Raw genomic sequence first — 13440 nt, forward strand, 5'->3', positions numbered from 1 at the left:
AAAGAAATTATTGCTTAACAAACTTACAGTATTATTCTTATACTGAAATTGAGTTACTTTGAGGGTGTTTCAACATAAACAAGAAAACTACATGTTGTCCATTTTTCCATATTTCACATACATTAATGAAGTTGTTTTCAAGACATCTCATAGACCTCTTAATGTGTTGATGAGATATATTCTCTTTGGCCCTTGAGCACTTTGCCTTGTGTACCAAGAGATGGGCTTTTGATGGCTCTCATGAGTGAAAATTGTTTGCTTTGGTGATGTCCTTTCCTTGTGGATGTGCACTGGCATGGCCAGGGAGGAATTCACAGGCTCCTTTTATCCTCTCAGCAGTGTAGTTTCATTGGCTCATGCATATTGCTGGACTCTTTGTGAGCTTCTGGCTCTTACAAATATGGATCTGATTACTGACCCAGTTCACTCAGAACTGAGGGGCGCCACGTGGCCCAGACAGAAATGGAGCAGGCAGGGAGAATGGTATCGTTCAGAATTCTGCTTTCAAGTGTCAGTGAAGCTGTGTGCTATGGAAACAGGGAAAAGATGAGTTTGTGGAATCAGATGGAAGGCTGCAGCAGTGCACTGCCTGCAAGGTGGCAGTCACAAAAGAGAGCACTGCAGGCCATTGGAACAGGGGCTGGATTTCTCTTGTCACCTGCCAGGTTTTGCTGCTGCTGAGTACTGTCTTAAATGCTTTGCTTTGTCCTGTGCAAGTCTAAGAACTCTGGAATTGGGGTTATTAGCAGTGGCTTATGACTCCTTGCCAAGAAAAGGGTAATTGAAGTTAACCTTTAGACCCTCTGGAAAATCACTGGTTTGGGTGAGAGCTGTCTTGTATTGAAAGGGTTATTTGGAAATGCAGAATGATGTTGAATGTTCTGCTGATGTTACAGACGAAACTGACCTGACACTGGATATTTTTGCTGGCTTGGGTTAATCCTAAACAGAATTTACAAATAGTCACTGTTTAATCCTGATATCTTAATTATTTTATGCTCCTGATGTGGGTTCTGCAGACTAACCTACCTTGGTGCTCATACAAAACCAGGCTAAATCATCACACAAAGGGATGCTGTGTAAACAACCCAGAGAAGCGGAAAAGAAGAGCTTGTACTTGCAAAGATAGCAGCAGTCTTTCATTATTTTCAAAAATAGAACAGGCTCTCAAGAATTGCCTATAAATTAATATGATGTGGAAATGGAAATTTTCTGGCAGTGTCTAGAAAGTGGAGCATTGTTTACTCAAGAATTGTGGTATCGACTGTGAGCGAACTGGAGGGGCTGTTGGGTTCTGACTGTACTGCAGATACAGGCTGCATGGTGAGCCACTGCTTTGCCACCAGTGCAGTCGTTCTGCAGGCAGGGACACCTGCTCAGTGGTAAAGGGATCATAAACTCTTTCAATAGCTTGGGTTGGAAGGGACTTTAAAGCCCATCCCGTTCCAATCCCCCTGCCATGGGGGATTCCACTATCCCAGGTTTCTCAGAGCCTTATCCAGCCTGGCCTTGGATACTTCCAGGGATGGGACAGCCACAGCTCCTCTGGAAAGGGAGATTTGGGTTTGTTTTTCATTAGTTCTACATAGTTTTAACTACACAAATGGAAATAAACCAGAATCTTATTACTTTTTTTTTTTTTTTTTAGTTACTGTCAAATATCCTCAAAGAAAGAAACGAAAACAAATGCCACGTCATTATACTTCTATTTTTGTGTGCTACCCCTTCTATGTTGCCTAAATACCTGGATGACTTTCCCAACTGTACTTTTTCAGAAATGTGCATGATAATGAAATACATGTTTTAACTTGAATCATTCCTTTAAAGTGCTTTCTTGTAGTTCTAACCACTAGGATTAATAACAAGAGCTAACCTCCAACGCGAACAGGTCAGTGGGTATGTGAATACCCAGGCCTAATCCTGATTTCTGCTAAATGCTGCTTGACTGTATTACTCAGTCTCTTGTTCTTTTTCTTTAAATATGCTTCCTCATACATGCTTTTCTGAGAACCAGTGCAAAATACTTAGTCATAGGTAGGTATGGCAAGAGTTAGCTGTGTTTGAAGAATTAGTAGTCAAGTGTGAAATTGTGCAGGTATGGCAGGAATGTAAAGTGAGGGAGATGCTGCCTTTAATTCAAAGGGCAGACTTGGGTTTGACTGTGGCTGAAAAAGAAGTTTTCAACAACAAAGCGAGTTACTGCCGTGACTTTCTCTGTTGTTCTGTTGAATAATTACCTTGTGAAGTAAGCCTGGCTGTGTGGAACCACAGTGGTGTGGCCAGGGCAGTGTTTTGGGAGGGAATCCTCTGATCAGCAGCTTGTTGGAACCATCCTGCTTTCAGGGCTGCTGAAGGAAGCAGAGGAAAGCATTCCTCCTGTCAGTGAGTGTGACACCTCAGTGCCTCCTCTGTTGAAAAAAACAAAGTGGTTTTGCTGACAAGAAGAGAAGCTCCTGGTTTCTGTGCAATTCACCTGGTGTTTTCCAGGCACAGCTGCAAGGATGAGGGAATAGAGTTGGACATGCAGGTGAGTCTGTGGGTGAGCTGTGATGGTTCTCTGTTGTATCAGCACCCCCTTTTCATCCTGGAGTAATGGTTCCATGGGCTTTAATCACCAGGGTTGCAAAATAAAGCATTAATTTGGAGGAAGAGAAGGCAATGTGCTCTACCTGTGGGTATTCTGCTCTGATGTCCTCTGAGATCATGTGCCAGGGCTCTCCTGGCTGTGTTGTTTAAACAAAGAGAAAATAAATCACTTCAAGTGTTTTTCTTCTTCTCTTTTCTCAACAACTCTAACTCTAAAGGCTTAGAAATGTATTAAATGAATTCTTGTTCCTTGAAAGCAGGTGCCCTTCACTTACTTGCGAGGAGACAAATGACACTCAGAACTCTGGAGATCTCAGTCAAGACTTTTCTTTTACATCAAGCTGCTTTATAATTTTAATTTCACTCTTCTTGGTTTTCGTGTCAACATGTTTTTTTTGTAGCCCTTGCTTTTCAACACCACAGTAGAGCTTAAAGAACTAGAATGCATTGTTGTGGGCAAATAAGGAGTAGTTTAGGGCTGAATTTGAACATAAGCAGTTTTTTTCTCTTCCTGAAAAGAGATAAATAGCAGTAACAAAGAAGCATCTTCTTTTCTGGGATGTAAATGGTGTTGCTCCTGCTAAAACAGAGTATGGGACTTAATGGTGCAGTGAAGTCTGGGCTGGACAAATCCTTTCTCAATTCTATTTGAGGTGTTAGGTTGCTCAGGGAAGAGAGGCAATAAATTTTTTGGATCTTATTATGACTGGCCACCTTCAACAGTCAAGTGAGGACATGAACAAGTGGCTTCAGTCAGTGAAGACATGAAGAGCTTCATGCTCTTTATCTTCTCCATATAATGTATCTTGCTTCCAGTTTGGATCAGTTTTGTCCTCGTAGGTAAGAGCAGTAGCCAGAGCAGGGTGATAGAGATCCTGTTAATTTGGGAGCACATGCTGTTTATCAATAGGGTCAGAAAGGGCAGAAGAGTAAGCTGGCAGGAGGGAGAGCTGCCTTTTCCTCCCCACTGGTGTGCCCCTAAGTTTTCTTGCCAGCATTACCTGTATTCCGTTTTCACACCTGATGCAAAGACACGGTCTTGCACCTGCAGAGCTTCATACAACAGGCTTGTAAATGAGACTCCAAGACAGGATGCTGCCTGCACTGACTGACTTGTGACAGGCAAGTTCTCCCCTTGCTAGAAGCCAAACACTGATCCCAGGTTTATTTTTACATAGGTTATTATATAGCTGCTGAAGGATGATTTCTGATTAGCAGTGATGAGAAGATAATTGGGACCATCTGCCCCAGATGCAGTAAAAGGCTTCCCTAGCTGGCAGCACCTGATCCTCCTTACCACCTTGTCCAAAACAAACACACCTTTCATCACTACCTCAAGGCATCCACAAATCCATCTGTACTTTGGATATGATGTATCTTTCTAGGCTGTGGCCTCAAGGCTTATAATTTATAGTGGTGTAGGCTCCAAGTGGTATCTGCAGTCTTTCAGAGTTGTCATTGCCTTGATAGGAACAGAAGCTAACATCTTGTATCTCCCATTACCCACAAGAACTGATTGAAATGTTCTGACCTTGTTAACGTTAGATGTGTCTCCTTGAAGATAATGACTCAAACTTTCTAAGCTCTGTATTTTTTTTTTCTTCTTTGTGGGTAATTGTTACTTAATTCAGTGAAGACAGAAGGGGATGTAATTTCAAAGATTTCCTGCATTTAATCAAGAATGCTGCTTCCCTGTATTTAAAAAAAATGCAAACACCACCTCCCCGCCAGTCTTCCTGCGCTGCAGACTATTGACTAATGAAATTTCAGTCAAAGAAGTTTTGGGAAAAGCCTGCATGGGAACAGATCATCAAAACAGGCAGTTTGCATTTCCAGCAGTCCCTCCAGTGTATGTTTAGTTTGGTGAAAGAATGACCCTGGTTAGGTTTGGGTTTAGTGTTCTTCTCCCTTCTTTCAAAGGAATGGGAGATCTTTCTACCTTCTGGAAAGGGAGTTTCCCACCTACAAGGGGTAGAAATCTTGCTGCTCTCTGTATCCTCCCTCCCACTGAGTTCCCTGCATGTAGGGAAGTCCATTTTTGTGGAATCTCTTAATAGAAGCTCTTCCTTTGAGCTACTTGTGGCATTTGCATGTGTGCATCTCCTCAGAGCCTTGTGGGAATAGACTTTTAATGCCTCTCTTATTTTACCTACTTCTGTTAATTATGTTTTCTTTGTAACTTTTGTTTTTTTGAGACAGTATGCCAGTGGACCTAGGTAACAATTTATGCTTATCTCTGCTAAGATTCAACTAGGCTGGACTCCTTTCTTGTTGGTTTGACTGACTTCTCTCTATGCCTGTATCTCTTTGCATTTTATGTGAGGATCTCCTTCTACAAGTACGAACTGGAACTGGGGCTGCAATGTGAGAACAAAGTATTTTCCTTGGGACTTTCATAAAATAAAATACGTAAAACATCTCCATTAGAATGTCTGGATTGATGAAGGGAAAGGGAGGGGAAAAAAGCCTTTTGCTCTAGCAGTGGCTTGATTAATGGATTTATTGTTTGTACAGATTTTGTCAGGAAGCCATATGGCTTGAGGAAAACAAAGAGGAAGTGGCTGATGTTTGGAATCTGATTTAATAGGGGTCCCTAAGAACAGAATGTGGCTCTTATCCTTACTCCTTCCCACTCAGTTTGCAGAGTGGTCTGAGAGGAGCTTTAGGGTTTTAATAGAGCTGCAGATAATGCAGCTCTGTTGGAGCGGAAGTGTCAGTGCCTGCTGCTGGATCAGCATCACAGCCACTCCACTCAGATTCAGAATCCACTCTTCTTCTCTGTATAGAGTGTTCTAGGGTAATTAACAAACAGTGGTAATTGAAATGTTTGCTATTTATGTATTGGCCGTTGATCAGTTTGCAGTAGATGAAGACAACTTTTAGCATCTCAAAGCTGAGTTTTCATAGTTTAGGGTGAGGTGATTATTTCTCTCTTCTCTATCTCTTCCTCCCTCAGCAAAATTCAAGCAATTCAAGCATATGTTCTTCTGGATTAACTAATTCACCATCTATATCCTAAAACCAGATTTATTTTCCTAATCTAACATGTGTAAGTGGGGATTGGTAAGTAACTGGGGCTCAAGCACTGGTGATTTAACCTGATGTGTTGGATTAGATGAGTGTTCTGCATTTTCTATGACTGTTTGACCCTACTTAGGACTATGCGGTGAATAAACCTGAGTAGAGAACTTAAAGGAATGTTCTCTAATGGAACTGAAATGAAGTAAATTAAGAAGATTAATACGCATATCTTCCTTATGTTAAATTACAGCTTCTCAGCTGAGAAACATAAATTCGCAAAAAATTATTCTGTTCATTTCAGAGCTAAAGGCTCATGCGAATTGTTAGTAAATGTTACTGGGTCTGCAGAGTGGAAAGCACAAAACATCACAAAAACATATTGTGGCAACCCAGAAATTTAATTAATACCAGTTTGTGAATGAAAGCTGCGTATTCAGTCAGTCATGGTAAAAATTATATGTGCCTGAGACTTTTGGAGCTCCTGAATGTCCTGTTGTGGAGTTTTGGGCTATAATGAGAGATGCAATTACTTCTGTAGGGCTTTGATGCATGGTGTGCATGTTTTAGTATTTTACAGACCTCCCTTCTTTCCAGATCTTTAAGAGGCTTTTGTTGTTTTCTGAACTCCTATGATGTTCTTATGCTGGAGTTGGTACTACTACATCTTTCCATCAGATAGATATTAGGAGACAGACATTTTATCTGGAAAAAGTGCAATATCTGACAACGGTGGTAGAGGAGATGCTGAAATACCAGTGGGATGTTTTTCTGATTTAGAGATGTTTTTCCATGCTGCACTCTATAAAGTTCCCACGTAGAGTTACACATAATAGATATGTTCCTTTAAAATATAACTCAAAGAATCTTTGGTTATGAAGGCTTAAAAATAACCACATCTCACATGTTCTCCTTGGTTGTACCATAATTTTAGGCAATATCTGTCACAATGATGCTGTTAAACATTGTTGTAGTAAGCATCCCTTCCAAGCTGATTATTAGTCTTAATCAGCAGTTCAGGATTTGTTACCTTTTGCCCAGTTTGTTTGGCTGTTTGTGCATACATTGCTCGTGATTCACTGCTGCGAGGGAGTCAGGGTATGCAGCTCCAGAGCATTTGGAAGTTTATACACTGGAAGTTACCCAGTTTGAGGATTATTTTCGTTAAAAAGAAAAATGGGAAAGAAGATTATTTCACAATCTCCTATATTTACAATTTACCAGTGGTAGATGCTCCTGACTACCTAATACAGTGCTTAGGGTTTGGTTTTTGGTTTTTTTTTTTTCCTAATGTTCTGGAAAGCTGTTCAATTGTTTACCACACTTATTTATAGCAGGAACATGTCACACCAGATATAAGAAGCAGCAAATAAAGAGCAGTATTCCAAGTTTCTTTTGCCTTAACTTTTCAAAAATAAAATACTGCTTGTGTGTACTGTGCTGTTGTAGATCTATAGGTGCCTGGTGAACATGGTGTTTTTCCAAAACATTAAAGGAGGAGGAATAAAACTTCATCCTCAAGAAGTTTGTTTCACTAATGTGTAACAATATTTCTCTTTTTTTCTTTCTAGGAACTGCCCTCGTCAGCAGAGTGAACACTGATGCCTGGAGTAGCAGATTGTGCATAAGCGGACATCTCTGTCTTTATCTGCAGGTAAGAAGTTAGCACCAAAACCCTCCAAGAAAGAATTTCCCTGCTCTCTTCTGAAAGTACTTGCACATAAAGCATGCAGAAAACTCTAAAACTTAGAGTCACAGAATGGCCTGGGTTGGAAGGGACCTTAAAGATCATCCCTTCCACCCCCTTCCATGAGTAGGGACACCTTCCTCCAGACCGTGTTGCTCAGAGCCCCATCCAACCTGGCCCTAAACACTTCCAGGGATGAGGCAGTTTCATAAGTTCATCACTCCCCCTTTTTTCCTAAGATGAGTAATCTGAGCAAGATCCCAGGTCCCCTGCTTTGTGCAATGTTTTCTCTAACCAGTTGTGTTCTGGGCAGACCTGCCCTGGCCCTGCTGAGTTTTTCTCTCCTATGGTGGTGTGATCTCCATGGATATGCACCTTCCTGCTGTGTAAGAGGGGGGCCCACAGCTAACCTGTCACTGGGGAATGTGAAATGAGAGGCGGCTTTTGTCCTTGGCTCCTCTGCTTGTTGGATGATCCTGGGCAGCAGATCTTCACTTGAGAAAGACTTTCTTTACTGAAAGGCTTGTTAAGCATTGGAATGGCCTGTCCAGGGAGGAGGAGTCACCATCCTTGGAGGTGTTCAAGAAACAACTGGTGTTTCTTTTTGGTTTGGGTGACAAGGTGGTGTTTGGTCAAAGGTTGGACTCCGTGATATTAGAGATCTTTTCCAATCTTAATGATTCTGTGATTCACTGTAAGGAGTTGTCCCCAGCTTGGCCACTCAGACATTGCCAAAAATCAAAAAAAGTTGTCAGGAAAAGTAAACAGTAGCAGGTGGTGTTTTTCCTGACAACATGATGAATCCTTGATACAGGAAAAATATCAGAATTTAGACTGAAATGCATACTTTCAGATTACGCATTGGTTTATTTTTCATATTGGTTTGACTTTTTGAGTCCCTGTTTTATGATGTAGATGAGGCTGGTGAAGCAAGTGAGAAAAAACTGAGAATGCAGCTTCTTCTCTGGCTTGTCACCATTTACAGGCCTTGTTTAAAGCTGATTTGCCTTTTGTGCACACATCAGCTTCTCAGTGATAGACTTTCATAGCAGTCACGCCACCTTTTTCATTTGTGTGTATGTTGCCATTTTTCCACTCCTTCTATTGCAAATGCAGTATTTATAGCAGTATTATGTTGATAACTGAAGCAGCTGAGGGACCAATAGAACAAAATAAATTAAAATGCCTTATTCATTTGCCACAATGACAGCTTGTCCCATGCTCTGTGTATCAGAGGTACAGATGAGGTTAAAGGTTCAATGGCTTTATATTACAACAGGAAAAGTTGAAGCAAAGCAGCATTGGATGGATACTTTCATTATCCTTAATACAGTGTAGAACTAGTAGAAATATCAATGCACATATAGAAAATGCACTCTGTATGGTGAAGAGGAGCTTTGCTGAAGGGTGGTACATGTATGTGGGTGCATCTGTCCATATGTACAGCACCCAAAATACTGTGTTGGCTAGAGTCTGGCTTCAGGCTTAAGTTGCCTCATTTTGAGTGGTGTTTTGGGTTATTCATTAAAGCACTTTCAGCCCTACATTCTAGGCATGTTACGTGTCTCTTTAATGCACATCAGTGGATTAATTCTAAAGCAAACATTTCCAGAGCATTAATTCCTGCCTTCAGCCAACATCTTCTTGCTAAAGGGGTGCAATGGTTTGTGTGGGAGGTGGTACCAGCCATGGGGACAGTCCTGCTGGTTGAACCAGCACACAGAATTTAGACAGACACTGGTCTCTTATTTTTCTAAGGTGACACTTAGCCAGAGCACATATACATATGTTAACCTGGAACTCCAGGAAGGTTGGAATGTAGTGGTGTTGAGCCAGGTTTTCTTCTGCCAAGTTGAAATATTTAAGAATTTGTTATTGACTCTATTTTGAATAAATTCCTTTCAGTGGAGCGAGTTTATGGCCAGCTGCTAGGTGACTGCAGTGTCACTCCTTTATTTGTCACTTTGAAATAAGTCATGTGAGTTACTGTCTCTGAATGATTTTATTGTATGAGAGCAGAAGGTATTTGCCTGCTGGAAATTCATCAGGATGGTGCCTGCGCATCCTCACACGGGGAGAGTGACTTATTTACCTTCACTTGTTTTGAATAAACTAGTTTGGGTTTTTTTCCTTAAGCATCACTAATGTAATTTGTTGTTGTTACATGACTTTATTTTGCTGTCTGCTTTGGGGCACAAGACAGGGTCAGCCTGTAGTATGTGTTTTAATAAACTTTTTTTCCCCAGCTGAAATCATGGAGTAATAATAGATTTTTATACTTTAAAGAAAAAAAAATCAATCCACTTTTATTCTGTGTTAATCCATAAATAAAATAATGAAGAAAAGGAACAGAACTTACTCACTCTGGCAGCACAAGTGGACACTAAATAAGAGGAGTTAACTTTGGGAAATATTTTTCTTTCAATACTTAAAGTTTAAATATGAAGAGCAGACAAAAATAGATATAACTTTTTCTTTGAAGTTCAGAGTATGTCTAATGACACTTTAAATTGAATTAACTCATACAAAGTCTTAAATACAGTTGACAAAAATGTTGTTTTAAGACTCACTTCAGAAGCTTTCACTCACAGAATGCTGCTTCATGTTTTTCTGTGTAGTTGCATTTTCTGGGATGTTTGATAAGCAACAAAACCAGACTGTTGGTTTGTGAGCGCTGACACTTAATTTGTATCCACCAGCTGTTTTGTGGCCTGTGTCTGTCATGGTTTAGATGTCTTTGACCTACTTGAGCTGGGCAGATACTTCTGCTGGCTGGGCTAAAAAACCTGTGTGCTCCCTTTCAGAGCCATGGAAGCAGAGTGCAATTCCTTTTTCACCCGATGCCCCAGGTCATGAATCAGAAAATACTCCATTCATTGAGCTCATGGTTTTCTGCCCTTCACCTTTGAGTGGTATCTACTCACAGGCATTAATAGGTGGGAGAAGTTCCTGGGTGCTCTCTGAGAGGATCTCTGGCTCAGGGAGAGTTTTGTTTTGATGTGCTGGTGAGTTCTGGTGGAGGTGAGGAATAATCTCAAGGAAAAACTGCTGCCGCTCAGGTTCTCATTGCTTATCCTGTCTCTCAGCTTTCTAGATGCACACCTTTCTCCTGCTGCCTGGGCACTGAGTCGCTGCAGGAAAAAAGTTTTCTTTGACAGTGGTATTGTTGGGATCCTTGAGTTTTGCTGCATTCTTTGCATTACAAGAGATACTTTTCATCTCTCATCTCTCTTCCCCACTCCAGAACCTCACACTGCACAAAGTGCCTCTTGTTTCCTTGCTGTCTGTGTTGCACTTGTTCAGACTGGTGGAGTGGCAGACCTGAAAATTAAGATACCATGGCATGTGCATCCATTTCTTTCCTCTTCCTCACTTGGTCACATTTTTATTATGTGAGGTTTCTTGCTTTCTCATTTAAGGCTTCTTTTCCTTTACTTTACAGTCCTGTGTAAATCTGTCCTCACATAAAACTTGGATCTTATATCTATATCTGATGGCTTCTTTGCATTTGAAACAGCAGTACTTCAAGTATTTGAAATGCATTTCAAGTTGATTAGTTTGAAAGTGTTTCTGAAGAAATACAGTGGTCTGATAGTTGGGGGGGAAAAAAAAATTCTTCCAGTGGTTTTCCAGAGTTGGGATTCATCTTGTGTTTGCCAGCTGAGGGCAAACTGAAAATGGAATGTAAGTAGAGACAGGATGTCTGGAAAGGACAGAAGTATTGATAATAAATGGTGGGGGGGTGGTGTGTGGAAGTGCCACTTACATGAAGAGACAGTAGTCCCTAGCTTTTCTGCTTCAAAAATATTTGTTTCTTGAGACGTGGGTTGCTGCATCCAAGCACTGAGTGTTGCAGGCAAACAATTTCCTCCTTTTTTTTTTTTTTTTTCCATTAATTTATCAAGCTTTGGCAAGGTTTGCATCCCCTCACTTGCTGTAGAACAGTGGGAAAAACAGAATTATGCAATTCCTGTGGACTCTAAAGTTAAAATTACTTCATTTGGATTTTATTAATTTATCAGTCACTAGGGAATTCAGCAATATTCTAATCTTTGCATTAGCAAAATGGGGAAGACCTCGCCTCATCGGTGTTTAATGATTCACTGTCATTAAACATTTGAGAGGAAAAATGTGCTTATTACCCAACTCAAAAGTTTTTCCACTTTATTTACTGCAGTGTAAACATCAAACTGTAGTTTTTTCCAGTCTGCAACTGCAAAGATAGTATTGTTTTTTGCACTAATTACAATGCACATTAGTAATTTCTCTTTCTGGCAGGAAAGAAACTCAGCTTTTTGAAGGCATGTCATTCTGATAAAATCTCGTCTCTTTGTTGCATGTAGTTTTGGCAGTTCTACAGACTGCTTCTACAAAAGATAGTTGCACAACGTTTGAAAATGAGAATTTCTGGGCTTTAAAGAAACAAAAGTTTGTTTTGAATTGTATTTGTTAAGGAAACGTGCTTCAGTATTTGATATCTTAGAGTGAGGAAGAAAAAATAGTGGCTAACTGAAGTCAAATGCATCTCATTTGTCAAATTGCAAAAATCTTACAAATACCTGCAAGTTAATATTCAGTTCATTCATAACTAAATAGGAAGAGAAATGGGAATGCCTGGCTTACCTCACTTGGTAAGCCTGACTTTGTACTTTTATTTGTAAAATTTTATAAAGAATAATATAAGATTTCTTTCATATAACTTTCCTAGGTCTGAGAAAACTCATGTTTGATTTTAATTTAAATGTTATGTTTTGGATGTTTTTATGATTTAAAGCTTTAAATGTTGCACAGTTTTAGGTGTTTATTTGCTTACTATCTTATGATTAGCACAACCTTCTGTGGGCACTTCCCCTTGAGTTCTTTCCAGGATTTAGATTGCTTGCCAGGCTCTCTTTATTGAGCTTCTTCACACACTTCTAAATCCTTAACCCTGCCTATTATTCAGTGCTACCAGTGGCTTTCCAGACTGCACAGCTTCTCCTCTGTGTCTGTGGAGAAACAGGATCCACAGATACTGGGGTGCTTCTCATTAAGAAAGACCGGAGAAACTAAAAATGTCCTAATCAGATCTCGTGGTTTTGGTGGCTTTTTTTGGGGGTTTTTTTTTGTTTTTTGTTTTTGTTTTTTTTTTTTTTTTTTTTTTTTTTGTTTTTTTTTTCTTTTTTTCCTGCCCAAGGCTTCCAAAGAGAAATGCAAGCTGAGCTTTGTCCTTCATAACCAGTGTGATGATAATCCAGAGAATTCATCACAGCAATTCAAGCAGCAGTGCTGAGATGCTGTTTTGTTTAACTTGGACTCTGTGTCAGGAAGGCTTTAGGAAGAATTTCTTCATTGAAAGGATGGTCAGGCATTGGAAGGGGCTGCCCAAGGAGGTGGTGGAGTCACCATCTCTGGAGATCTTTAAGAAAAGACTGGATGTGGCACCTAGTTGACAAGATGGTGTTCAGTCAGAGGTTGGACTCAGTGATCTTGGAGAACTTTTCCAATGTTAATAAGTCTGTGTTCTTCAGTACCAGTGTCTGGCATCCCAGGCATCTTGTAAGCTCAGAAAAAATGGTGAAGATCCACCATGATAGGAGGAATGATGATACAATTCCTTCTGGAGGGATGAGTGTACTTCCAGAAGGTCTTGATTATGTTGCCCATCATCTGGGTGCTTTGCAGGAGCTCTTCAAGCAGAACTGTGCTTGTCTTGGCCTCTCTGAAAGGCAGCAGAACCCCCAAAGAGAAGGTGCACCCTGCCCAGGGTGTGGAGGTGAATAGAGTAAGCTCAATCAGCCCAAAAAGTAGTAGGGTCTCACCTGCTGATCCATTGTGTTTTGGTAGGTGCTCTGCACAAGTGTGTTAAGGGACAGCGTGAAGGAGGATAAAGAGATTTACCCAGTAACTTGGTGGAGTTGCACTTCCCATGTGCATGTCTGAGATGACTCTGGCAAGTGAGCCATAAAGAGTTCCTGGGTAAACTGAGCAAGAAGTGAGTAAGAAGGGCAGAGATCAGTGTGGAAGGACTTCCTGAGGGAAAATAAGTTGATCAGGTGAAGAAAGGGGAGGGCTGCTTTGCCCTGCCTGCATTTGGCAAATCTGCTGACTCCAGAAATCTGTCCCGACATCCTTGTGCTGGGCAAATGGACACGATGGGGTTGCTGAGG

At 40.7% G+C, this 13440-nt stretch overlaps 1 protein-coding gene across 4 annotated transcripts in view; it reads left to right on the plus strand.

Annotated features, from left to right (window-relative positions):
* Positions 1–13440, plus strand: part of RASSF8 (Ras association domain family member 8) — a 74347-nt gene that overhangs the window by 29942 nt on the left and 30965 nt on the right. For all 4 annotated transcript variants that reach the window (XM_041468682.1, XM_041468684.1, XM_041468685.1 and 1 more), the window contains one exon: positions 7176–7258. The gene's annotated coding sequence lies outside the window, so the exon portion shown is untranslated. The remainder of the gene's footprint in view (positions 1–7175; positions 7259–13440) is intronic.

This window comes from Pyrgilauda ruficollis, unplaced genomic scaffold, assembly GCF_017590135.1.
Source record: "Pyrgilauda ruficollis isolate IOZ18807 unplaced genomic scaffold, ASM1759013v1 scaffold227, whole genome shotgun sequence".
In the NCBI taxonomy this organism is placed as follows: Eukaryota; Metazoa; Chordata; class Aves; order Passeriformes; family Passeridae; genus Pyrgilauda; species Pyrgilauda ruficollis.